This window comes from Schistocerca cancellata, chromosome 12, assembly GCF_023864275.1.
Source record: "Schistocerca cancellata isolate TAMUIC-IGC-003103 chromosome 12, iqSchCanc2.1, whole genome shotgun sequence".
Taxonomy (NCBI): Eukaryota; Metazoa; Arthropoda; class Insecta; order Orthoptera; family Acrididae; genus Schistocerca; species Schistocerca cancellata.
Window position 1 is genome coordinate 25024821 of NC_064637.1, and position 25441 is coordinate 25050261.

The window sequence follows — 25441 nt, forward strand, 5'->3', positions numbered from 1 at the left end:
TGCACTGACTGCAAAACCACGTTCGTGATGAACACTAACCTGTTGATGGTACGTACTGATGTGCTTGATGCTAGTACTGTAGAGAAATGAGTCGCATGTCAACAAAGCACCAAAAAGTCAACATTACCTTCCTTCAATTTGGCCAACTGGCGGTGAATCGAGGAAGTACAGTACGTACTGACGAAACTAAAATGAGCTCTAACGTGGAAATTAAGCGTTTCCGGACACATGTCCAAAATGGTTCAAATGGCTCTGAGCACTATGGGACTCAACTGCTTTGGTCATCAGTCCCCTAGAACTTAGAACTACTTAAACCTACCTAACCTAAGGACATCACACACATCCATGCCCGAGGCAGGATTCGAACCTGCGACCGTAGCAGCAGCGCGGCTCCGGACTGGAGCGCCTAGAACCGCACGGCCACCGCGGCCGGCACACATGTCCACATAACATCTTTTCTTCATTTGTCTGTGAGGAATGTTTACTGAAAGTTTGGCCGTACCTTTTTGTAATCCACTGTATATGCATTGCCGACCACAGCGGGGTATTCTGCCTGTTTACATACCTCTGTATTTGGATACGCATGCCTATACCAGTTTCTTTGGCGCTTCAGTGTATTTTTACCGACCGAGGTAGAGAACCGTAAAAAGAATGTCGCAGGGGGCGGCATTGGGCAAAGTGGCAGAATATCTGACGTGAGTGAATTTTGGGCACGCCCTCTGCTTCCGACCACCCCCGCTTTCCAGGGAAACAGTGGAGCCACGTGTGTGGCGATAACGACTCGACACAGATCGGCGGAAGCGGAGGGACTCCAGAGCGGCACTAGGGGTCCTCTGACGGCGGCGTCGCTCCAGCTCTTTTCTCGGAACCGTCTCTGGAAGCTTCCGGCACGGTTTTAAATAAAGGCTGCGCGCAGATTCCTTTTATGCGTCCTCCAACAGCCACGCAAACGGACAGCATCCGCAGTTCGCGCTTCGGATCACGAAGTAGCTGTTGCGACCGTATGGATAGAGGTGGCCAGGGAACTGAGCCAGTGGGTGTCGTGACTGTTGCGATTGAGATCACAGCCTGTTTCCTCTCGCACCGTCCACTAAAGGTAACTACTGAAACATGTTGTTGTTGTTGTGGTCTTCAGTCCTGAGACTGGTTTGATGCAGCTCTCCATGCTACTCTATCCTGTGGAAGCTTCATTTCCCAGTACCTACTGCAGCCTACATCCTTCTGAATCTGCGTAGTGTATTCATCTCTTGGTCTCCCTCTACAATTTTTAACCTCCATGCTGCCCTCAAGTACTAAAATGGTGATTCCTTTATGCCTCAGAACATGTCCTACCAACCGATCCCTTCTTCTACTCAAGTTGTGCCACTAACTCCTCCCCAATTCTATGCAATACCTCCTCATTAGTTATGTGATCTACCCATATAATCTTCAGCTTTCTTCTGTAGCACCACATTTCGAAAGCTTCTATTCTCTTCTTGTCCAAACTACTTATCGTCCATGTTTCACTTCCATACATGGCTACACTCCATACAAATACTTTCAGAAATGACTTCCTGACACTTAAATCAATACTCGATGTTAACAAATTTCTCTTCTTCAGAAACGCTTTCCTTGCCATTGCCAGTCTACATTTTATATCCTCTCTACTTCGACCATCATCAGTTATTTTCCTTCCCAAATAGCAAAACTCCTTTACTACTTTAACCTCTCATTTCCTAATCTAATTCCCGCAGCATCACCCGACTTAATTCGACTACATTCTATTATCCTCATTTTGCTTTTGTTGATATTCATCTTATATCATCCCTTCAAGACACTATCCATTCCGTTCAACTGCTCTTCCAAGTCCTTTGCTGTCTCTGACAGAATTACAATGTCATCGGCGAACCTGAAAATTTTTATTTCTTCTCCATGGATTTCAATACCTACTCCGAAATTTTCTTTCGTTTCCTTTACTGCTTGCTCAATATACAGATTGAATAGCAACGGGGAGAGGCTACAACCCTGTCTCACTCTCTTCCCAACCACTGCTTCCTTTTTCATGCCCCTCGACTCTTATAACTGCCATCTGGTTTCTGTGCAAATTGTAAATAGCCAATCGCTCCCTGTATTTTACCCCCGCCACCTTTAGAATTTGAAAGAGAGTATTCCAGTCAACATTGTGAAAAGCTTTCTCTGAGTCTACAAATGCTACAAACGTAAGTTTGCCTTTCCTTGATCTTTCTTCTAAGATAAGTCGTAGGGTCAGTATTGCCTCACGTGTTCCAACATTTCTACGGAATCCAAACTGATCTTCCCCGAGGTTGGCTTCTACCAGTTTTTCCATTCGTCTGTAAATAATTCGCGTTAGTATTATTGAGTTGTGACTTATTAAATTGATAGTTCGGTAATTTTCACATCTGTCAACACCTGCTTTCTTTGGGATGGGATAAAAGGTCGATGTTCATTTATTCATATCTAGAAAATAGGAAGCAGGAGCTTATCTGGCTATAAACGGAAACAGATTGTTTTCTGACAGGTAGACTGTAAAGTGGTGAAGGCAGGGGTGGGGGAGGGTGGGGGGTGGAGGGGCGGTTCAATAAGGCTCTGTTCTGAGTCCACTGCTTTTTTAACCCTTTGATGCAAGAGTGGCTGGACTGACAAAAATCCACGAGAGGGGTCTGTGAGACCATTAGCTTAAAACAAATACTAAATATTGGCATTGAAAGAAATATTATCAAATTTTGAACTGGTTGGGGACACAGAATGAAAAAGAAGGTATTAAATATGATAGTGTGAAATTTGTTTTATTATGATATGAAATACAATATTATATATTACAATATAACTTTCCACAGTCGAATAACTGTCAGTTTTACTGATTCATGCCAGAATATTTGCTCATTAAAAATAACACTCTGCAGAAATAGTTTCACTACGTTCATGGCATATATCATTTGTGCATTTGCAGAATGTTTGACCACCTTCCTGTCTACTAGATTTGGGCATATGGAGCATCTGCGTTTTGGTGATCTTTCAGTTTCCTCCATTTTCGTCTGTTGCCGAGTAATTTCGCAACGTTCTCCATATGAGAAAAGTTCTGCTTTTATCATATCTGCCTTCAGTGTAGTTCAGATGTTACTGCAGAGATAACCACAAATTATTTATTGCCAATACGTCCAATAGTTTGTCCGTAAGATGAAATACGATCCTCTTGACTGTCCCTTTCAAGTGTATATAGTATCTTGTAGCCAAACTTTCTCTCACTTGTTACGTCCCTAATCTACAGTGGTGCTTTGTTACAGAGACTTAGCATTGTAACGCATTTGTTCTTTTTGGCCACACAACACACAACCATAAAATTGTCTTTCGGACGAAAATGATGATTATAAAAGTTCCCTGGATGTGGAACTCTTCATTTCGAGTGGATTTTTCTTTTCGTTTGGTTACAGTATCTTTTACTGGGCCAGGTGGAATTTTCATGACATTATACACCTGTATTCTGCTCACTGTTGGCATACACTGTATTGGGTTCCATAATGATCGCTAAGGAAACCAGCAATTCTGTACTCTGTGTCGTCTGATTCTTCACAACTTGGGTGCTAGAAGGAGTGGGTTAATAATGCTGACAACCATCAGCACTGAATCTTTCCTTGATCAAAAAAATCTTCATTAACAGTTGATTGAAAGTTTTGGTTACTTCAGCTGATTTTTGATGTTCTTCTGTCTCTTATAGGTAGTATAGTATCTATGTCCTAAGTAACGATTAAAAGTGTCGTACATATCAATTCTGTTTATGATACGAAACTTATGTTCATCTGAATGGGAAAAGCAGACTTACCTTCAGTTCAGTACTTATACGTATCTTCTACAGTATTTCTGACCTCTGAACAAAGAGTGTAACTGAGCGAAACTAATAATTGTTACCCTAAAGCGGGGTGACTTTGAACGGCGAGGTGACTTTGAACAGCAATTTAGCGTCTTTTAAAAAAAATGCTGCTCTTTAGTGTGTAAATATGGAACTAAGGCCAGAGCGTTAAATATTATCAACAATCAAGACTTTCCGATGACATGACAGTCGATATGAAATAACATTGTATACCGAAGCCAGGAAATAAAATAATTTTCTGGACATGTAAGTTCCTTCACAACTGCAAAAATATTTGCCTATTATTAGAAGCATTTTTGAGTTTAGATTTTGAAATGAGTTTTTTTAGGCAAGTTTAACACTTGAGTGAACGTTTACAGAATGCATAAAATGTTAGATTTATTCTTTGGTGACGTAAAAAAATATAATATGAAGGCTTGTCTTTCAAGCGGTGATTTGAAGAGAGCTTTCCCTATTCTTTGACACATCAACTCCATAGAAAACATGTTTTAGTGAAGTTTCCTTCAAAGAAATGTGTAAAATAGTGTTGGACATGTTATTACTGATGATGGAGTAACACTTCTGAGGAAATGGCATTCCAAGGTGGAATTTAGATGAAGTTTTTTTGTGTGATCTAATGTTCCCAATGTGTCAGATTTTGAGAAAGATGACATTTGTAGGATACTACCTTATTCTAAGGTAAATAGAAGGAGAAGGCTCCATTTTGAGTTTAAATTTGATGTCTATGGCATCTGCTAGAGCGTAAACTCTTTCGTGGCAATTTCCTTTCCTGTAGAGTGTTTACAGATGTATTTCTTTGAAATGTGATAACTTTTCTGTCATTTCTTTTATTAAAGTCATACAGACTGTTTTGGAAAGCTCTGTTTTTAAATAATTTTCTTATTTCATAACTAGCTCAGCACCCATTTCCATTATTAGCAAAGTGAAGCTGTAATCATAAGAACAGTTTCAAGTGATTAAAGAAAATTCATAAAAAATACTCAAATTTTTCTAAATAAGTTACTTTGAAAACTATATTTACATACAAAATATCATGCTGTTTCATATGATAGGGGTGTCATTTAACAGTAATTGACATGACTCCCACAGAACAGGCAAATGTTTCCATGTTCAAAGTGACCCGGATCCATGGGCTGAAATTGAACACCGAAAAATTAAAAAAAAAAGAAACTAGACATAGGGGATAAAAATGTACAATCTGCTTTATAGTATTCATTAACACCTCTTGCAACATCTCAAAACGTTTCATGTCAATATTTTCAGTAGTTTCTGTTTAATTTACAAAAATGAATTTAAAATGTTCAAAGTCACCCCGCTTTACGGTATCAATACTCGAGCTACTTGAACACTTCTTTCAGGTAAAAGATAAATCAAGTATCGGAAAGACGCCTGGTTAGCCAAGGCGTCTTAAAGTCTCCTGTCATGCAAGGATTACAAGATTCATAAAATAAAGTGATTAATTTGCCTTGAAACAAACAATGTTCCTTCCGAAGAAAATCAATTGTATTTCCTAGGAGTATACAGGACAGCAACTAAAATAAACAAATTTTAAGAGAATTTCTCGTGGAAATGAAATATAGCCGGTTCTGGAAGACCCCCGTTAAGCATCCAAGAGCTAAATATGAGAGTGATCTGACACAAAACATTGCAGAAAATTTAAAAAATTCGGTTCGAAAATGACAGAAGTGTCGTTGTCGAAGACACGGTACGTACTATTCTAAACGACTTAGCAAACAGTGTAATCGCGTAATTGACACAAAATGCAATGCATACAGTTTCTGCCAAAGAACTCGTCTAGATATTTTTTGGTCATGCGTGAGTAGAGAGTATAAACTTAGTTTGCTGACTGTAATTTTATAGGCAGTTTACTCATGTATAGCTGAAAATCCATGTGTATCATCAGTCAACAACCTTGTAGGGCCATGTGTTCATACTATACGGGAAAAGATCACATGTGGTCTAGTATGTTTCCATTCTACCGGGTAGTCCTGTTTTCCACTGGACGTGTTTTCATATTCTCAGTTTCCCTGTAATTTCAAAAAAAAAATGGCTCTGAGCACTATGGGACTTAACATCTATGGTCATCAGTCCCCTAGAACTTAGAACTACTTAAACCCAACTAACCTAAGGACATCACACAACACCCAGCCATCACGAGGCAGAGAAAATCCCTGACCCCGCCGGGAATCGAACCCGGGAACCCGGGTGTGGGAAGCGAGAACGCTACCGCATGACCACGAGATGCGGGCCCCTGTAATTTCTCAGAAAGAATTCTCTGTTGTATAGCATTAAAAGACGTATCTCTTCTTTTATTCCAGATTGCACCAGAGGTACAAGAGTTGGACTGTGCGCCGTACTCAGTGGGTAAGTGCGTATAGCTGCACCTATCTGGCTGTTAGGTATTATACTGGTCTTGTCGTAACACAATGTGGTTACAACTAGATGATAACCGATTTCAGTTCATTAGCAACCATCCTCGTATATATTAAAACAAAAAGAAAAATTGCCTTTCAGTTAATGCGAAACGCTTGTAACAACGGCTAACTATGCTTTAACCAGCGTTTTAATCCGTCATTCTGCACCTACTTTAAAACACTGTTTTTTTTTAAATTGTTCAAGGCTGCCAGAAACAATGTTGAAAAAAATAATACATTCTTAATATTGAAAAAAATCTTTTTTGCGTTAGTAGTAAATTGTGTGAAACGTATCATATTCACTGTTACCTGACACTTCGCACTTACGCAGAACCGCGTGAAAATCGTACCATTAATAAACGTTTATTAAGTATAAAAACATTATTTTAAATACCAGATGAACAGTATGTATGACAGAATTAATGGTACTGTCGAAAATGGACGGATGGCACGCGTCTTTAGATACTATAGAATGCAAAAATGCAGTTTTTGTCTTTTTTTTCGTTGTGGGTGACGAACTGCAGCTGTAATTTAAATTGGCGATTTATCTGGCAGTAAATATACAACCAGTCGCTTTTTTTAAACATTTTTTCAACCATGAACATGTTTTCCAGCCAATGAAGGCTCACCATCAGTTGAAGTAGATAGTATCCGAAGTTCCATGCGGCTTTTCGCGGATGATGCTGTAGTATACACAGAAGTTGCAGCATTAGAAAATTGCAGCGAAATGCAGGAAGATCTGCAGCGGATAGGCACTTGGTGCAGGGAGTGGCAACTGACCCTTAACATAGACAAATGTAATGTATTGCGAATACATAGAAATAAGGGTCCTTTATTGTATGATTATATGATAGCGGAACAAACACTGGTAACAGTTACTTCTGTAAAATATCTGGGAGTATGCGTACAGAACGGTTTGAAGTGGAATGATCATATAAAATTAATTGTTGGTAAGGCGGGTGCCAGGTTGAGATTCATTGGGAGAGTCCTTAGAAAATGTAGTCCATCAACAAACGAGGTGGCTTACAAAACACTCGTTCGACCTATACTTGAGTATTGCTCATCAGTATGGGATCCGTACCAGGTCAGGCTGACAGAGGAGATAGAGAAGATCCAAAGAAGAGCGGCGCGTTTCGTCACAGTGTTATTTGGTAAGCGTGATAGCATTACGGAGATGTTTAGCAAACTCGAGTGGCAGACTCTGCAAGAGAGGCGCTCTGCATCGCGGTGTAGCTTGCTCGCCAGGTTTCGAGAGGGTGCGTTTCTGGATGAGGTATCGAATGTATTGCTTCCGCCTACTTATACCTCCCGAGGAGATCACGAATGTAAAATTAGAGAGATTCGAGCGCGCACGGAGGCTTTCCGGCAGTCGTTCTTCCCGCGAACCATACGCGACTGGAACAGGAAAGGGAGGTAATGACAGTCGCACGTAAAGTGCCCTCCGCCACACACCGTTGGGTGGCTTGCGGAGTATAAATGTAGATGTAGATGAAGGTGTTACAAGAACATAATGTTGTGGACCGAGTGTAGTCATATGCAGTGCTGATGCTGCTGGCGGAAATGAGGGAAATTTAGCAGTCAGTGACGAAACTTTACGAACACGAAAGTATTTTATGTTTTAGGTACTTACAGTGCACTGCCTTCTGGTATCCATATCAGGTATCTTCTTATAGCGCACATTATTAAGCTATGTACACAAATACACACAATATTTAGCAGCACTTGGTTTTACACTGACTCACAGAAAGTAAACACTGAATGTTTTTACAAGGAATATGGACACGATAGATATCCATCATATCCAGTGGCTCGAAAACATGTTCATGGTTGAATAAAGAGTTAAAAAAGCGACTGGTAGCATATTTATTACTAGATACTTTATTCAAACATAAGTTATGGCCGTTGCAGTTGGGGCGTGTGCACATTATTCACTCCTCACTCTACATTGACTAGTGAATAAAGGAATCTAATCTTATATTCTTTGGGAGTAACGATGATCCCCGATGTTGAAGCCCGTTGATCTCTATTTGGTCTGTGCTAGGTGGTCTACCGCGCTATTTTGCTCCAGAACCAATCTGGTAAAGAGCTTGAGCCAATTCAGTTCTGAACTTCTTCTTCATTGGCATGTCTGCTGTTCTTCTTTCAGTGAGTAGTCTTCTGTAGAGAATCTATGAGTTTATTACAATCATATAAATCACATGGACAATCAAACATAAATAACATCACTTGTACTTAATCTTTATATGACATCTGGCAAGGTTGCTACATAATAAATCTACATTTCCCATATCTGAGTTGTAAATAGAAACTGCAGCAGTATATTCTGCCATTCTGCATTTTCTCTTCTTCCTGTCAAACAATTTCATTGCAGATTTTGGCAGCTCGCCGACAAAAGTAGACAGGAAACAGACGATATATTGTCCATCCGCTTTGCCAACGGTATTAATGTGTTCCTCAGAATACAAGCACTTTCGTATTCTGTTCCTTTGGATCGTTCCCACAAAATGAATAGCTAGCTTGAATAGGTATACAACCAGATCTAGAGAGGTATGATATCTGTCAAAATAGATCCTGGATTTCTGGTCCTATGAAATTTCCGTTACGAAGTGAATCACAACGTTTCCAAATGCTCCCATGTCTGGTTCATTACGAAATGAAGCACTGTGAGATTTCCTTTTTTTCGAATGATTCGATTTTTATGTAGCTTTGAATGATTTTACAACTTGTAGTATATCAGCAACGCGTTATATTCTGACTGTTATTGTTTTGTATTGTTTTATAGACAAGATTAGCATGTATTCTTGTTTTTCAAATGGTCTATTGAAATATCCATTGAAATTGCAATAAACACACCTTGTGTGTGTTTTGTCGAGTGGTAGTATGTTAGTAAAGAGCTGTGGCAGATTTTTCGTAGTGTGCTCTTGAGTCAGTTGAAAGTCGCCGTGTTTATTTATTTGCAGGTTCGTTTCCCAATCTCCCCAGCGTCCTTCTAACTCCACGTCGACGTAGTGTATCTGAAACTGAATGACTAGAAAGAGTAATATTTACGTTCGAGTCTCACCTAATTATTTATCAGTGATGATCACTCGTTTATCTGTTCGCGAAACACAACTTCTGCTCTTACTATCGAGTTGTAACACGTAATATTCACAAATTCCCTTCGTCTGTAATAGAGGAAGAACAAAATCAGAATTATTTACTTTACACTCAACAACAGAGACGATAAAAATCAGAGATAATGGAATGATAACATTTACTTTTCTTGTGGAAGGAGAAACGTCTTTGGTTTCTACACACAGTACAGTACATGATAGTTATTTCCTAGTAATATGCGATTTCACAAGTCCATAATCATCATGGCCCGAAAAATTATTTGAATTATATGTAGCCCCTCTAGTAACATCAGGCTCGCTGTCACTATCTGCAGATTTCAGAACATTCACAGTTATAGCAGTATCTTCATCCGAATCGTCAAATCAAAGCCATTTTCACCGTCAGACAGACAATCTAGGGCCATGAATAATTCTACTTGAGTCATCACTTTACGTCGTCTGTTTTCAAAAAACGACAATGATGGCACTCGAACCAGCATGAGAAACTAGAATGAGGCATAATAAAGGAAACTCTAATTTGTTATTTTTTGAGTATGGGTAGAAACATTACTACGCGCTACTGCACATGTGCAAACAAAATTGATTCATGTAGTACTTCCGTATTTATTAGCAGAAATAAAAGCTGAACTGAACAGTATACTGTGGGAAGGCTATAGAAGCATTATACATCTTTTGCGTTCAATTCTTGCTCGCGAGTACCAACAATCTCCATCAAAAGAGGGCAGAAAGTGCCAGACACGCTTCAGCACACATTGTCACTCCATGAGCTCAGGAACTCGTTCTAGCTTTAGAACCTTTTCAATCATCTTCATCTGTAAAATTCAGTTTTTAGTGTTAAACGTCAAGGTTCAAATGCCTCTGAGCATTATGGGACTTAACTGCTGAGGTCATCAGTCCCGTAGAACTTAGAACTACTTAAACCTAACTAACCCAAGGACATCACACACATCCATGCCCGAGGCAGGATTCGAACCTGCGACCATAGCGGTCGCGCGGTTCCAGACTGAAGCGCCTAGAACCGCTCGGCTAAACGTCAAGGCGTTTCACATCTACAAAGAAGCGCAGTGAGGTGTTAATATTGGAAAGTCACGCTTGGTAACAATGTTGTGATTTACACTGTACTTGCGTACAAAAGCGCTCATACACGGCGGCAAGGGTGTCGCCCCCCCCCCCCCCCGCGTCCCCTCCACTCTCTTCAGGAAAGGAAAAACTACGGAGTAGGAAGATGTTTTCCTTTCAAGAAAATGATTTAAAAGTCGTTATTACGTATGTTTTTAACACTGTCGCAACCGGAACTTTTATATGGCTACTTGCAAGTCGCCATTCGTCTTAAAAAATATTAAAAACACACCATACCTCTAGGTTTTTATTCACCATTTTTAACGTTTTAACACTTTCATGAAAACTGTATTTTTTAAAACACTGTTAGGAGGGTTTCGATGTTAACTGAAAGGTAATTTTCCTTTTTGTTTCCATATAACTAAGAATGGTTGCTAGTGAACCAAAACTGATTATCATCTAGTTGTAATTACATTTTATTGCTACCAGCACTATTAAAAACTATAAAGCATTGTTGCAGCTCGTGGTCTAGTGATTAGACCAGATCGAGAGGTGCTGGGTCCTATTCCTCCCTCGGTCTGGTGTTTTCTTCTCTCAACGATTGGGTGTTTTTTTATTGTTTATTAATGAAAATGCACACAATGTGCAAATAAAAATACAAGCGCAAAGCTGAGTTACTTTACTCTAGTCCTAATCTTATTATCGACACTTCTTTTTCTGCAGTTTTTTTGCATGATGTCTTCCACAATGTTCATTGCTCTTGTTTTGGCAGAACTTGTGGCGCAATCCATGTGTTGCGTATCGTGTTACCGCGTGTCGCAGTTCGTAATTTTTCGCACTTCTGTCTTTACGGCATCGGTTGGGCAGAAGTCGTTCCAGATAGAGTTGCGTATTTCTACGAGCATTTGGCGTTTGCTTTCGTAGGCCGTGGTGTAGGCCAGGAGTATTTGCATTCTGATGTTTTCTACAAAGAGGCTTTCTGTCTTAGACGTACGCCAGTCCAGAAGACACTGTGCTCTCAACGCCCAAGATCCGTTTCATTTGGCGCGATTTGATTTTCTCTAGTTAATAAGTCATTGACTTTCAGTCTGTCCAGAGTATGAGGATCCTGTAAGTTGCTGCTGGTGCTATGGCCGTTTTAAGTACTGCTTTCGTCGTTTCTATTGAGAGTTTTTGAGGCCGTTGGATGTTATAAATTACTTTCATTGCTGCTGTTGCTCTTTCTTTCACATACGTGTTGAATAACATCGGTGCTGTTTGCAGAGTGACTGTTTGTACTTTTATACTACTTCTAGTGGTTTGTCAGTTTAGCACCTTTTTTAGCTCTTCTTTGACTTCTGAACCGGTTACCATGTCATTCACATAAAACAGGGTTGCCATCCGTCCCAATATATCGGGACCGTCACCGTTATGGACTTCCTTGTCCCGACCAGACATAATTTTGTCCCGACTTTGCGAAATACTGTTACAAGCTTGGCTCAAGTACTGAACTGACGCCATCTGTTACCGCAAGATGTAAATGTAGCCTCAGCTACCTTTATTTGTATCAACAAGTTTATGTTGATAGGTCGCCTCACAATTTTTTGACGCCGACGACAGGCCATCTAAAATAATTACAGATTTTTTCTGTAGTCCGACCAGTGAAATTTACTTCACGTTCATGCAGTCAAACTTGGCTCTGTTGAATAAAACACATAAAAAGCATGGAGAAGAATAAAGTCGCGGTAATTCAAATAAGAAACATATTAATCAACATTCAAAAATGTCTGAATGAAAGTTACTGGCGTGCAAACCAAGATGAATTTGAACAAATTAAAGAATGAGAATCCTAACTAAGAAATAATTAATTTGATTTCGAAATTTCAGGAAGACAATGGCTTTCTACACCATAGCGTTCGATTAGTTAGAGGAATTAGCTGTTTCTTCTAACAGATATCAAGCATTTGAGTGGATGACGCTCTACGAAACCCCAGATTGGGTGACGATTGAAAATACTATTATGTACCTCACTAAAAATAATGTGAAGATTTCCGGCGACAATTATTTGTAGGAAGAGCTTTTTGAAAACTAAGCGTGACTCGGAAGCATGGAAATCTAAATACTTCGTGCAAGAAAGGTAGATTTATTTTCTTAAGGAAACCGAAAATCCTGAATTCAAACGCCAACTGTTAAAATTATGCGACCATTTGTTTTCTATTCCCGCACACGACGCCCCGGTGGAAAGAGTATTTTCGCTGATGTCGGCCCAGTGGACTGATGAAAGAAATCGACTGTTGCCAGAAAAAGTGGTTCAAATGGCTCTGAGCACTATGGGACTTAACATCTCAGGTCATCAGTCCCCTAGAACTTAGAACTACTTAAACGTAACGAACCTAAGGACATCACACACATCCATGCCCGAGGCAGGATTCGAACCTGTGACCGTAGCGGTCGCGCGGTTCCAGACTGAAGCGCCTAGAAAAAGTGGAATATATCTTATAGTACCAGTTTAACTACGAGCTGACTTGCACGCAGTTTTATAAGTAGGTAAAAGGGAAAAAGAACTTGCTGAAAAGAGTGTAAGCTTCCGAAAAATATCGTACATCAACATCATCTGCCGCAATAAGCTCCATGTAATTGTGTTCTAAATAAAAAGTAATTACAATAAATAAATCTTTTACTTAATTTCGACTCCCCATCTCAGAGTGTCCCGACCAGATCCCAGCTAGATATGCTGAGCTGTTCATAATGATCTACGTGATGTCTGCTGTCATGATGTTGAACAGTGTCAGATAGATCGGGTGTTTGTGCCGTCGTAATCCTTAATTATCGATGCGCAAGTCGACGAAGCGGATACAGATTGCTGTGCACGTTACGACCTCAGGCTGTACAAATTTATTTGACTGTTAGTTACGCTCATTTCGTTGGCACATTTGTGAAAGATATAACGTTTTCAGTTACGTGTCATAAGGCAACACACACCTCAACAAACAAGAAGTACTGTAAAAGGTGTCAAATAAAATAGAGGGCTAAAGGAAATTAGGAAACTATGGAAAGCTTCTATATATGAGGGACAATAATAGAGAAAACTCCAATGACTAACTTTCCATGCCTTTTATCATTTTCCAGGAGTAAGAGCCACCTAACTCTACACTCAGTGACACTGTGTTAACTTAGAACCACTGGTTCTACCCCTCCCCCTCTCCAATAATATCGCTGCCCTAGCGCAGGAAGAACAACTGTATCTTTGCCAGATCAGTTCTCTGGAGTATAAGCTCTATGCTACACGCATTGCGTATACGCTGCAAGAATAAAAGTATTCATAGTAAGTGACGAGGCTGCGAGTGATTATTTATTGTCGTAATTACCACACCCGCTCCCCACTACCTGCAACACAATGTGATGTCAGTTAATCTCTGCGCAGACACACATACTGGCTCAGTTCTCAGTAAAAGATCATTGAACAAAATACGCACGTAATCATTTCGTCTCTTGGTGCACTATGAGACGGAGCAATCATCAACGGGTCATATTTTATTCATGTCTTGAAAACACGTGTTTTTCGTAACATTATATTGAAACTACTATTACGCATAAGACCACATTATATCTGCTATGATCATTACCTTATTCTCTAGTCTGGAAGATTAGGTTCTTTAGTACCTGTTGTACGAAACTCGTACACTAACTTCATAAAAACATCGTGCAATTGAAAATGGCATGTAAATAAGGAAAGACGAAAGCTAACCTTCTGGAGAGTAAAATAATGCTCACAGTACAAATAAAAACATTTATACGACTCTGTCATTGCAGTAATTGTTGCGTAAAACATGTACATTCTACATCCGAATAAAATATGGCTGACTAATAATGTCACAAACCTGTTGAAACATTATCAGGCAATTATAATATTATTTCTTTGTATAATCAAACAGAACCACAGAGTAGTATAATATACAGTGTAGCACTCTCTGGCGGGTTACCGTTCGACAGGCGGAACAAAACGTGCTACCGAGCGAGGTGGCGCACTGGTTAGACACTGGACTCGCATTCGGGAGGACGACGGTTCAATCCCGCGTCCGGCCATCGTGATTTAGGTTTCCCGTGACAATAATAGAGAAAACTCCAGTGACTAACTTTCCATGCCTTTTATCATTTTCCAGGAGTAAGTAACTCTACACTCAGTGACACTGCCTCCAGGCAAATGCCGGGATGGTTCCTTTCAAAGGGCACGGCAGACTTCCTTCCCTAATCCGATGACCTCGCTGTCTGGTCTCCTTCCCTAAAACAACCCAACCAACACTAGCTCTCTAAGCCGTTAGAAAGCCGTCACATGCGTCGTAAGGATAGTATTTGTTTTTTATTATTTTCTACTTAATTAACGAAATAGTTTTTATACTTTTGCGTTCCCATCCTTAGTAAACAAGAGTCATGAATTATCGTGAAATATATTTAGAAACAGCCGAATTACACTGATAAGCCACAACTTATTCAAGAAGAAATACTTTCAAATATATGTGTATTTGCAGCTTATTCCACTGAGAACAAGAGAATATGAACACGTATCTAATGTATGAGAATGGTTCAAATGGCTCTGAGCACTATGGGACTTAACATCTATGGTCATCAGTCCCCTAGAACTTAGAACAACTTAAACCTAACTAACCTAAGGACATCACACACATCCATACCCGAGGCAGGATTCGAACCTGCGACCGTAGCGGTCAAGCGGTTCCAGACTGAAGCGCCTAGAACCGCACGGCCACATAGGCCGGCTGTATGAGAACAATATATTTCTATAGTTGTCTGTTGTAATTATGATTGGCATTTTTCTTGACACTTAGAATTTTTTATGGAGTCTAATGATTCATCTATTCTTGCACTTCACTCGACTTTCTAACATACGAACATTTTTGTAGATGTAATTACTTTTACTTCAAAAGCAAATGTGTTGAAGATTCTTGCCGTTTGAGGGTCACATTTAGCAACAATTCTGGAATTGGTTTCTACTGTGTTGGAAAACAGTTTCTTTGCTTTTAACTATTTATTACCACACTTGTGTGGCTTTTTCTTAAGCTGTAGATATCGTAGCTCCTTTGAAACGTTGAGTAATGTAATATTACATTCCATATAGGTTTCCTGCGTTCCGATTGGGCCAAAGTGCAGCGAACAAAACTCCGCTTTGTTGGATAGATATGCGACGTCTTTCTGTAAAAGGTCATGTCTTCTGATGTATACTAGCAATTTTTTGTTACTAAAGGAAAAATGACATTATTTAGTAAACCTCTGAACAGAATCATAAATAAACTGTATTGGAAGATACCATTTTGTGCCTCCCAGCATCCTTAGGAAGCCATAGAATGAGAAATGTGGTGTAATTTTTGGTTATTGTCTACTTTTAAGGCAATACATACACAACCTATTGAAAAACCTATGCTACAAATCAATATAGCGTTGGTATTTGCGCTCATCCTATATCATATTCAGAAGTGTTACGTGCTGGTCGCTTCGAGCGCTAATATTGCTGTGTGTAACAAAAAATGTCGAAATTTTGCGACTGTTATGTTGTACTGTGACAGAATCAAATTACTATAATGAAGCGAACTCAGTGCGAATGACGCAATAAAGACAGCTTTGTCGCAGAAAAACAAAAGCACAAATTATTGTGTTACGCAACACAATTCTTCCTAGGCTACTGCAACGTGCCGCAGACGTGTCGGCTATTAATATGCATTTTGCTCGGAGCTAGTTTCTGACGCGACGGTTGCGACCTTGACGTCTAGAAAAGCTTGGTAACGTGCATGTCCAGTGTGGCAAAAAGTAAACTGTATACTTGCAGAAGCCAACAGAAATTAACATTTTGACCGCAAGCTGCAGGTGAATAATATTTTCCAACAGCAGAATATGAGCAACTTGCGGTTACAGCATTAGGAATTAAAAGAATGTTTTGAAGAGAAACGAATAGTTAAAAGGAGTGGTAAACACGTGTGTATCACATTCCGCATCAAGTCGCCGGTTCCCGAGCTGCTTCGCGTATCAGGTAATATCATTTCTCACTCGTGTCTATACATGAAAACCATGTATTCAGACGAGGAAGGCTACCTTCTACATCTACATCTACATCCATACTCCGCAAGCAACCTGACGGTGTGTGGCGGAGGGTACCTTGAGTACCTCTATCGGTTCTCCCTTCTATTCCAGTCTCGTATTGTTCGTGGAAAGAAGGATTGTCGGTATGACTCCGTGTGGGCTCTAATCTCTCTGGTTTTATCCTCATGGTCTCTTCGCGAGATATACGTAGGAGGGAGCCATATACTGCTTGACTCCTCGGTGAAAGTATTTTCTCGAAACTTCAACAAAAGGCCGTACCGAGCTACTGAGCGTCTCTCCTGCAGAGTCTTCCACTGGAGTTTATCTATCATCTCCGTAACGCTTTCGCGATTACTAAATGATCCTGTAACGAAGCGCGCTGCTCTCCGTTGAATCTTCTCTCTCTCTTCTGTCAACCCTATCTGGTACGGATCCCACACTGCTGAGCAGTATTCAAGCAATGGGCGAACAAGCGTACTGTAACCTACTTCCTTTGTTTTCGGATTGCATTTCCTTAGGATTCTTCCAAAGAATCTCAGTCTGGCATCTGCTTTACCGACGATCAACTTTATATGATCATTCCATTTTAAATCACTCCTACTCCCAGATAATTTATGGAATTAACTGCTTCCTGTTGCTCACCTGCTATGTTGTAGCTAAATGATATGGGAGCGTTCTTTCTACGTATTCGCAGCACATTACACTTGTCTACATTGAGATTCAATTGCCATTCCCTGCACCATACGTCAATTCGCTGCAGATCCTCCTGCATTTCAGTACAATTTTCCATTGTTACAACCTCTCGATATACCACAGCATCACCCGCAAAAAGCCTCTGTGAACTTCCGATGTCATCCACAAGGTCATTTATGTACATTGCGAATAGCAACGGCCCTACGACACTCCCCTGCGGCACACTTGAAATCACTTTCTTACTTCGGAAGACTTCTCTCCATTGAGAATGACATGCTGCGTTCTGTTATCTAGGAACTCTTCAATCCAATCACACAATTGGTCTGATAGTTTATATGCTCTTACTTTGTTCATTAAACGACTGCGGGGAACTGTATCGAACGCCTTGCGGAAGTCAACAAACACGGCATCTACCTGTGAACCCGTGTCTATGGCCCTCTGAGTCTCGTGGACGAATAGCGCGGGCTGGGTTTCACACGATCGTCTTTTTGGAAACACATGCTGATTCCTACAGAGTAGATTTCTAGTCTCCAGAAATACATAATACGTATTCCAAAATTCTACAACTGATAGACGTTAGAGATATAGGTCTATAGTTCTGCACATCTGTTCGACGTCCCTTCTTGAAAACGGGGAAGTCAGTTAGCAATAGGACGAAAACATTTTTGAAGAACTGACGTAGCTTACTATCAAGTGATTATTTTACACTAGTCGAAGAAATTAGAAATAAACAAAGAAGTTTACTATTACAGACAACTGCACGATATCCACAAAACTTTGCGGTCAGAATTACCCAAACTGCAGAAGATACGAAACTCACTGCTGTGAGATACATAATTGATGGTCGGGAATGAACACAGATTTTTTTATTGAGATATACAAGTTAACACCTCATAGTGCGAGGACCGTTCAATAAGTAGTGCAACAAATATTTTCTCTAAAAGAAAGTTGCTTCTGTTCAGGATCCCTATACACTGTATTATTCTCCACTCTACTGAGGGCCTGTATGCCTGCATGGTACCACTCCAAGTCGAAGCCAACGTCTACATCTACATCTACATCTGCAAATCACATTTAAGTGCCTGGCAGAGGGTTCATCAAACCACCTTCACAATTCTCTATTGTTCCAATTTCGTATAGCGCGGGAAGTATGAACACCTATATCTTTCCGTACGAGCACTGATTTCCCTTATTTTATCTTTGTGATTGTTCCTCCCTATGTAAGTCGGTGCCAACAAAATATTTTCGCATTCGGAGGAGAAAGTTGATGATTGGAATTTCATGAGAAGATTCCGTCGCAACGAAAAACGCCTTTCTTTTAATGATGTCCAGCCCAAATCCTGTATCATTTCTGTGACACTCTTTCCCATATTTCGCGATTATACAAGGCGTGCTGCCCTTCTTTCAACTTTTTCGATGTACTCCGCTAGTCCTATCTGGTAAGGATCCCACACCGCGCAACAGTATTCAAAAGAGGACAGACAAGCGTAGTGTAGACAGTCTGTTACATTTTCTAAGTGTCCTGCCAATGAAACGCAGGCTTTGGTTAGCCTTCCCCACAACATTTTCTGTGTGTTACTTCCAATTTAAATTGTTCGTAATTGTAATTCCTAGGTATTTAGTTAATTTATGGCTTTTAGAGTAGACTAATTTATCGTGTAACCGAAGTTTAACGCGTTTTTTTAGCACTCATGTGCGTGACATCACACTTTTCGTTATTTAAGATCAACACACTTTTCGCACCATTTCGATATTTCTTCTAAATCGTTTTGCAATTTGTTTTGATCTTCTGATGACTTCATTAGTCGATAAACGCTTCAACAGTTCCCCATCATTACTTCCCGCGGAGTGCACACTTCATTGGGCCAGACAGGTGGAAGTCGGAAGCTGCAAGATCTGCTGTAGGGTGCACGAGGACCATTCCAATGAAGTTCTGTGAACTGCTCTCGGGTACGCAGACTTGGAGAAGCTCGTCTGCGATTTTGTGCCGACGTTTCTTCAGTTTCCTGAGGGTCGCCAATAAACTTCCGAGTTCACCATTGCACCATCAAACAGAATAATCCCTTCAGAGTCCCAGAAGATCGTCGCCATGACTCCGCCAGCTGAGGGAGCGGCTTTGAGCTTTATTCGGAGGTGAGGCGGTGTTTCACCACTCCATGGATTGCTGTTTTGTTTCCGGTTCGAAGTGATGAACGCCACGTTTCATCGCCTGTGACGATGTTCGACAAAAAGTTGTCAACGATCAGTCAACGTAACGCGTAAGGAACTCCGCACGGACGGTCCTTTGTTGCTCATTATGGTCTTCTGCTAGGCGGCGATAAACCCAGCGGGCTCACTGCTTTGAGACCGTAACTGGTGCAGGAGTGTGTCAGTACTACCAACAGAGACGTCCAGCTGAGCAGCGAGGTGTCTGATCCACCTCGAATGAGACTGTCCGCACGTCCCAACATTGCAAGACAGAGCTGTGTGCGGCCAACCGGCAGTCGAAAGATCGATCACATTTGCGCGAGATTGCTTCGATTAAGATACACATCTCGTCCAACGACCCACCGTGCTTTTGTTCACTGCCAGGCTCAGTACACATTCTGCAAGCGCCTATGAGAATCTTGCTCTGATTTTCCGTCAAAAGAAACTCAACGACAGTTCTTCGCTTGAAACACACCTCCTTTGCAGACGCCATTTTGAAAGCTGCATATTATAGTTCGGTCACCTGTCTGAACTTCATAAAACTATAGGGGCTGAAAAGGGAATGTTCCACGATGTCCAAAACCAATTTCGCATTTTTTCAGCCGAAAGTGCCCGAAAAAAATATGTGTTGCATTCCTTTTTGAAAGCCCCTCGTATATTTAACTAATTCGAAACAATATTTAAAAATAAATATGTAACATTTTATATACAGGGCGATTGACGAAGGTATGCAAACATTTGAATATGTTATTGTATAAGTAAAACTAAAGGGAAAAGTTCATATAAACATAGGTCTGCAAATCTTTAGTTACGGAGTTACGGCTAATAAAAGATTTTGCCTGAATTTAGCTATTTCGCTAATATGAAGAAATCGCAAAACTGTAAAAGGTTAAAGTAAAGCACGATTTCAATTTATTTTGTTGTTATTGGTCTGGTGAATCTAATAAAACATGTCCCAGTCGCGTACCTGCAGTAATTTTCCAGAACATCCAGAGAAGCAAAGAGGTAATTTCGTAAAATTTTTAATTTAACTACTCGGCGCAATTTGTTTTTTAAATCCTAATAAACGCACAAAGTTTTTAACTTAAGTTGTAGAGAATTTAATTTTGGAAAATTGATGGTAATAACATTAACCGAAACTGTAGGAATGTGTCAGGTAATCTGCTTTTATCAATACCAAAGCACACGTGAATTCATGTCAAACCGTTGTTATTATGTTCTTTCACTGAACAATACAGGAAAGTAATTCGTTTCAAGGTTAGGAAACGACTGAAACAACTCACCAACGGTTGCCAACAATGACATAAACTTTTCTACATTGTTAATAGAAAGTAAACAAATTTACTTCTATAATAATAATCTTTGCTTCTCTGGATGTTCTGCAAAACTACTGCAGATACCTGTCTGGGTCATGTTTTATTAGATTCAATAGACCAATAAAAAGAAAATAAATGGAAATCATAGTTTACTTTAACCTCGTACAGTTTTGCGATGGCTTCATATTAGCGAAGTTTCTAAATTTCAGGCAAAATCTTTTATTAACCTAACTCCGTAACTAAATGTTTGCGGACCTATGTTTATATGAACGTTTTTCTTTAGTTTTACTTGTAGAATAACATATTAAAATATTTGCGTATCTTCGTGAAATACCCTGTATGTTACACAGTGAAAAGTTACCTAATGAGTATGGCAAACGTTCGCCGAAATAAATCTCGGAGAAAAAAATAAAATAAATAAAAAATGCATCGAGGTAAAGCATTGCTCAGTCCCAGGTTCCATTCCCACTCTGATGTGCAGTTTTAGTCTACCACGAAGTTTCAAATTACATACAGTTTAGGATCCATTACGATCCATATAATTTTGGTCCAAAAGGTTTGGGGTACTCTGTATACACTCAGTCGCAAAAGTATTCGGACAGTGGGAAGTTTCACAATGAGTACTGGAGAAACACCAACTATGAAACCCAAATATATTTATTAGCAATATATATGCGTAACAACATTAATTACGAAAGAATTATTGTATTATTTCGTTTCCAAAACAGAAAAATTAACAACAAAAATGAAACATCCTGCGCCGACCGCGGTGGTCTAGCGGTTGTGGCGCTGCAGTCCGGAACCGCGGGACTCCTACGGTCGCAGGTTCGAATCCTGCCTCGGGTATGGGTGTGATGTTCTTAGGTTAGTTACGTTTAAGTAGTTCTAAGTCCTAGGGGACTTATGACCTAAGATGTTGAGTCCCATAGTGCTCAGAGCCATTTGAACCATTTTGAAACATCCTGCACACCCTGCTGCTACGAAAGTATTCGGACAGTGTCCAATAAATGTGCATAAGTTGTACGACGAAAATGTCAATACCTTGTGGATCCACCTTTCATTTTCAATACTTCCTCCAATCTACTAGGCATACTTTCCACGTTTTTTCGTGAAATCTGGGTGTATATTTGCTCATTCTTGGCTCAGTTTCTCTTTCAAGGTCACCTTCGTATAGATGTTGTCCGCGCGGAGGGTCCGTTTCAATTTATCCCAAAAATGTTCGATTGGGTTAAGGTCTGGTGATTGGGGAGGGAGCTGCAGTACTTTCGGGCAATTGAAGAGCAACCACATTTGTACAATATGCGCGGTATGCTTGGGATCATTATCCTGATAAAAATGAACGTTGTTCGCTATACCTAGATGCCGTGCACTCTGTTTCAAATGTCCTCGCAGTATATTCAAATACGCTTTCTCGTTCATCATATCATCAATGAACACTAAATCACCCACGCCATTGCCGGACATGCATCCCAACACGATGATGCTCCCACCTCCAAACTTTACTGTCGGTTTGACGTTCCTGGGATTCAGCTCTTCATCGGTCTTTCGCCACACGTTAGCCTTTCCGTCGCTTTGCCATAATGTAAATTTACATTCGTCTCAAAATATCTCCCGATTCCACCAAGCCTGATCGTATTCGGCGTATTCCCTCGCGAACTGCATACGTTTCTTGTGGTTCACTGCATTTATGAATGGCTTTCGCCGTGCCACTCGACCACGGTACTGCGATTGTCGTAGTAGTCTCCGCACGGTTTCTGGATGAACTTTTATACCAAGGTACCCCTCCACCTCACTTGCAATTCGTGCGGCAGATATTTTCGGATTCTGTTGTACCTTTCACACGTTCATCTCTCTGTGAAAATGTCCGTGGTCGTCCTGTACTGCAACGGAATTCCAATTGGTCTTCCTTCTCGAACCGTTTAATAATGTCGTGAACTGTACTTTTCTTCATGTTCACTATTGCGGCAATTTCCCTGCACGTTTTCCCCTTTGCTCGAACGTAGAACACCTCCCTCTGCGTCCCATCGTCGACCTGCACAGGTTCGTGATACGTGTTTACTAATCATCGCTATCGTCTCGCTTCACCCTCTGTGCGTCTCGGAGTGAACTATTCTCTCGCGTTGTCCGCCTTTGTCCGAATACTTTTGTTGCACCTTCCCATGCCGCTTTCAGGAAATGTTACGTAACAGACACATGCCCGACAACAACTCTTCGTATTTGACGCGTGTTTCACGTTGCGACATCGCACCCAGAGTCCCAAATACATTACAAAGTGCAATTTCTGTATTTGTTCATGCGGCAAGCTGCAAAATTATGCGCCGTTACGTGCTGTCCGAATACTTTTGCGACTGAGTGTAGGCTTAGGATTTGCGGAGGTAACTTTAAGGGGCTCCGGAACGCCCTATACTTGCAATGTTAAAATAACGCTTATAAATTACATCTTTCCTCACAAAGTATTTGAGATAGGATGTTGAACTTTTTACAGATTATTTATTGGAAGATGGGCTACAACTTAACACAGGGATTTTACAAAATTTTAGTTCAGTTATTAAAGGTGATTTTTTTCAATTGTAATGAAAATTCACAACATTTTTTTGCAATTTTTCATTTATATATTAAAAAATATACAGTTTTTTGGAAAAAGGCTGTGTTAAATTATGCAGAAGGTACTGTGTAACATTTACTGAAAGTTTGAAACAAATATGTTTGGAAGATCCTTAGAAAACATGTAATTAGTATGAGAAAATAAAAGTTTTGGGAATCGAGCGACAAAGATTGGATTAACTTTTTAGTGCATTCCAGGTCCATAGGATGGATTATCTTCATCCTCTGCAAACTCCTCCTCCAGCTTCCTCTTGTTCCTCCTCCTGTTTACTCTTGCTTGTATTTCTAGACTCTTTACAGCCCTGTCTGCAGCCCGAAGGCGTTCCTTGTCTAAAGCAAGCATCGCTCGTACCATGTTAGAACCTATCTTCATTCCCATATTTCTAAATACCTTGCACCTTACAATGTTGCCATCATTGAAAGTCGCAACAGCATCATACACACCAAAGTGAAGTGTTTCTATTCCAACAAATACAGTCTTGGGGATTCTCGACCATATAACACTATTTACACTTTCATTGGGGTTTTGAGTTTTTCCGTGAATACACTTTTTCAACAGTTCAGGTGCTGCTAAGTCTCTGAAAATAGGTCTTATCACCTCCATTATTGCATGAGGCAGACTATGCTTATGAGTGTACACTTCACCAGTTAGCAATCCCTTGTTATATTTACACCAACTGTCTTCTTCTTTGGGACACAAGCTATGTTGGGGATTTTCATCGCTTGAAGAAGTATGAAAAAAAGAGCCCAAACAGCCTTCTTCATTTCGTCGACACTTTGTGTATTTTACCTAATAGCCATTCCATAATAGTTCTGTATTTTGTCAATTACACTGTCAGTTAACCTTCCCTTCCCATCCAACCCTTTACCATCACTGAGATTTTCTTTTTTGTACGAAGCTTTCAGTCGCCGAAGTCTTGTTTCCATTCGCTTCTGTACGTGTCCAATACAGTCAAATTTCTGCACTACAACATCATCACCATAGGGCTTCAGTCCTTGAACATGTTTGAAACTTTTAGAATCACCGTCACCAAGGTAATTAACATATCGCACAGCGCCACAGTGGGTCACGTCCATGTAGAACACATTTCAAAAAAAATTTAAAAATAGTTGTAGTCTTCGGAATTGAATAAATTATATATCTATTAAAAGGTAATAGTCTGCAGATTAAGAAAACGCAAAAAAGTAAAAATTGAACTTTTAATGATTTTGAGCCTTTCCGGAGCCCCTTAAGGGTTAGTTTGGTTCCGTTTCGAAAGGTATGTCAAGCTGGGATAGTAAGTACAATGGAAAGCGCAGTTGAAAACAAGATTTCCGCTTCGTGGGCTGTAAAAGGATTTGTGAAATGAATAGCGCGCTGAGCCTTATTTTTCTCGGCAGCAGGTGGGGAAACAGAGCAGCCGCTGTTGACTGTTTTGCCGGCTCCATAAGCAGCGGCTACAGCGAGCGGCAGCGCAAACAAAAAGTCTGCTGCCGGTAGAGTCTTGAAGGACAGCTTCGGTAAACAGCGAACGCCGCGTGGCGAAAAGCTACCGAGGTGCTACTGCCTCGCACTGACATCGCCGTATTTTGTACTGCGCAATAGTTGTAGCTTTTAATACACGAACGACCCAGAATGGTCGCTATAAAGATTCCCAACATCGTATCCTGCCACCAAAATGCATACGAAATACAAACATGCATTGCAGAGGTTTATATGACTGTGTACAACAGTGGTCGTCAACGACATTGTGTGGAGGTATCTCGAGTCGCGTGTGTACAGATCACATTATTAATTGGTAAGTTATATAAATTAGTGTGTAATGAGCCCCGAATAGACTAGCTGTATTAAGTGTGTAGCAACAATAACTACAGTAGCCATATGTATCAGTTTTATTTAATTGCAACTGTTTCGTTCATATAATCCACAACCTTCAGGCCTCTCGGGTTACTCACTTTTTTCAACGGCCATCATCACCATATCTCTTATAGGGTGCTTCCGTATGATCGTACAAAAATTAACAGGACATAGAGAACGCTCCACTGAACAATTTGAAGTGGGGAACCTGGGGTTGGAGAAGGCCAGATTAAGGAAATATGGAAGTAAACTTGTGTACCGCTTTGTCTAGCATTATTGTT

At 40.3% G+C, this 25441-nt stretch overlaps 1 protein-coding gene across 1 annotated transcript in view; it reads left to right on the forward strand.

The window, feature by feature from the left end:
- The window catches only part of LOC126109571 (peroxidase-like), a 368534-nt gene that overhangs the window by 253390 nt on the left and 89703 nt on the right, over window positions 1-25441 (forward strand). The window contains exon 4 of the mRNA XM_049914593.1: window positions 6187-6232. The gene's annotated coding sequence lies outside the window, so the exon portion shown is untranslated. The remainder of the gene's footprint in view (window positions 1-6186; window positions 6233-25441) is intronic.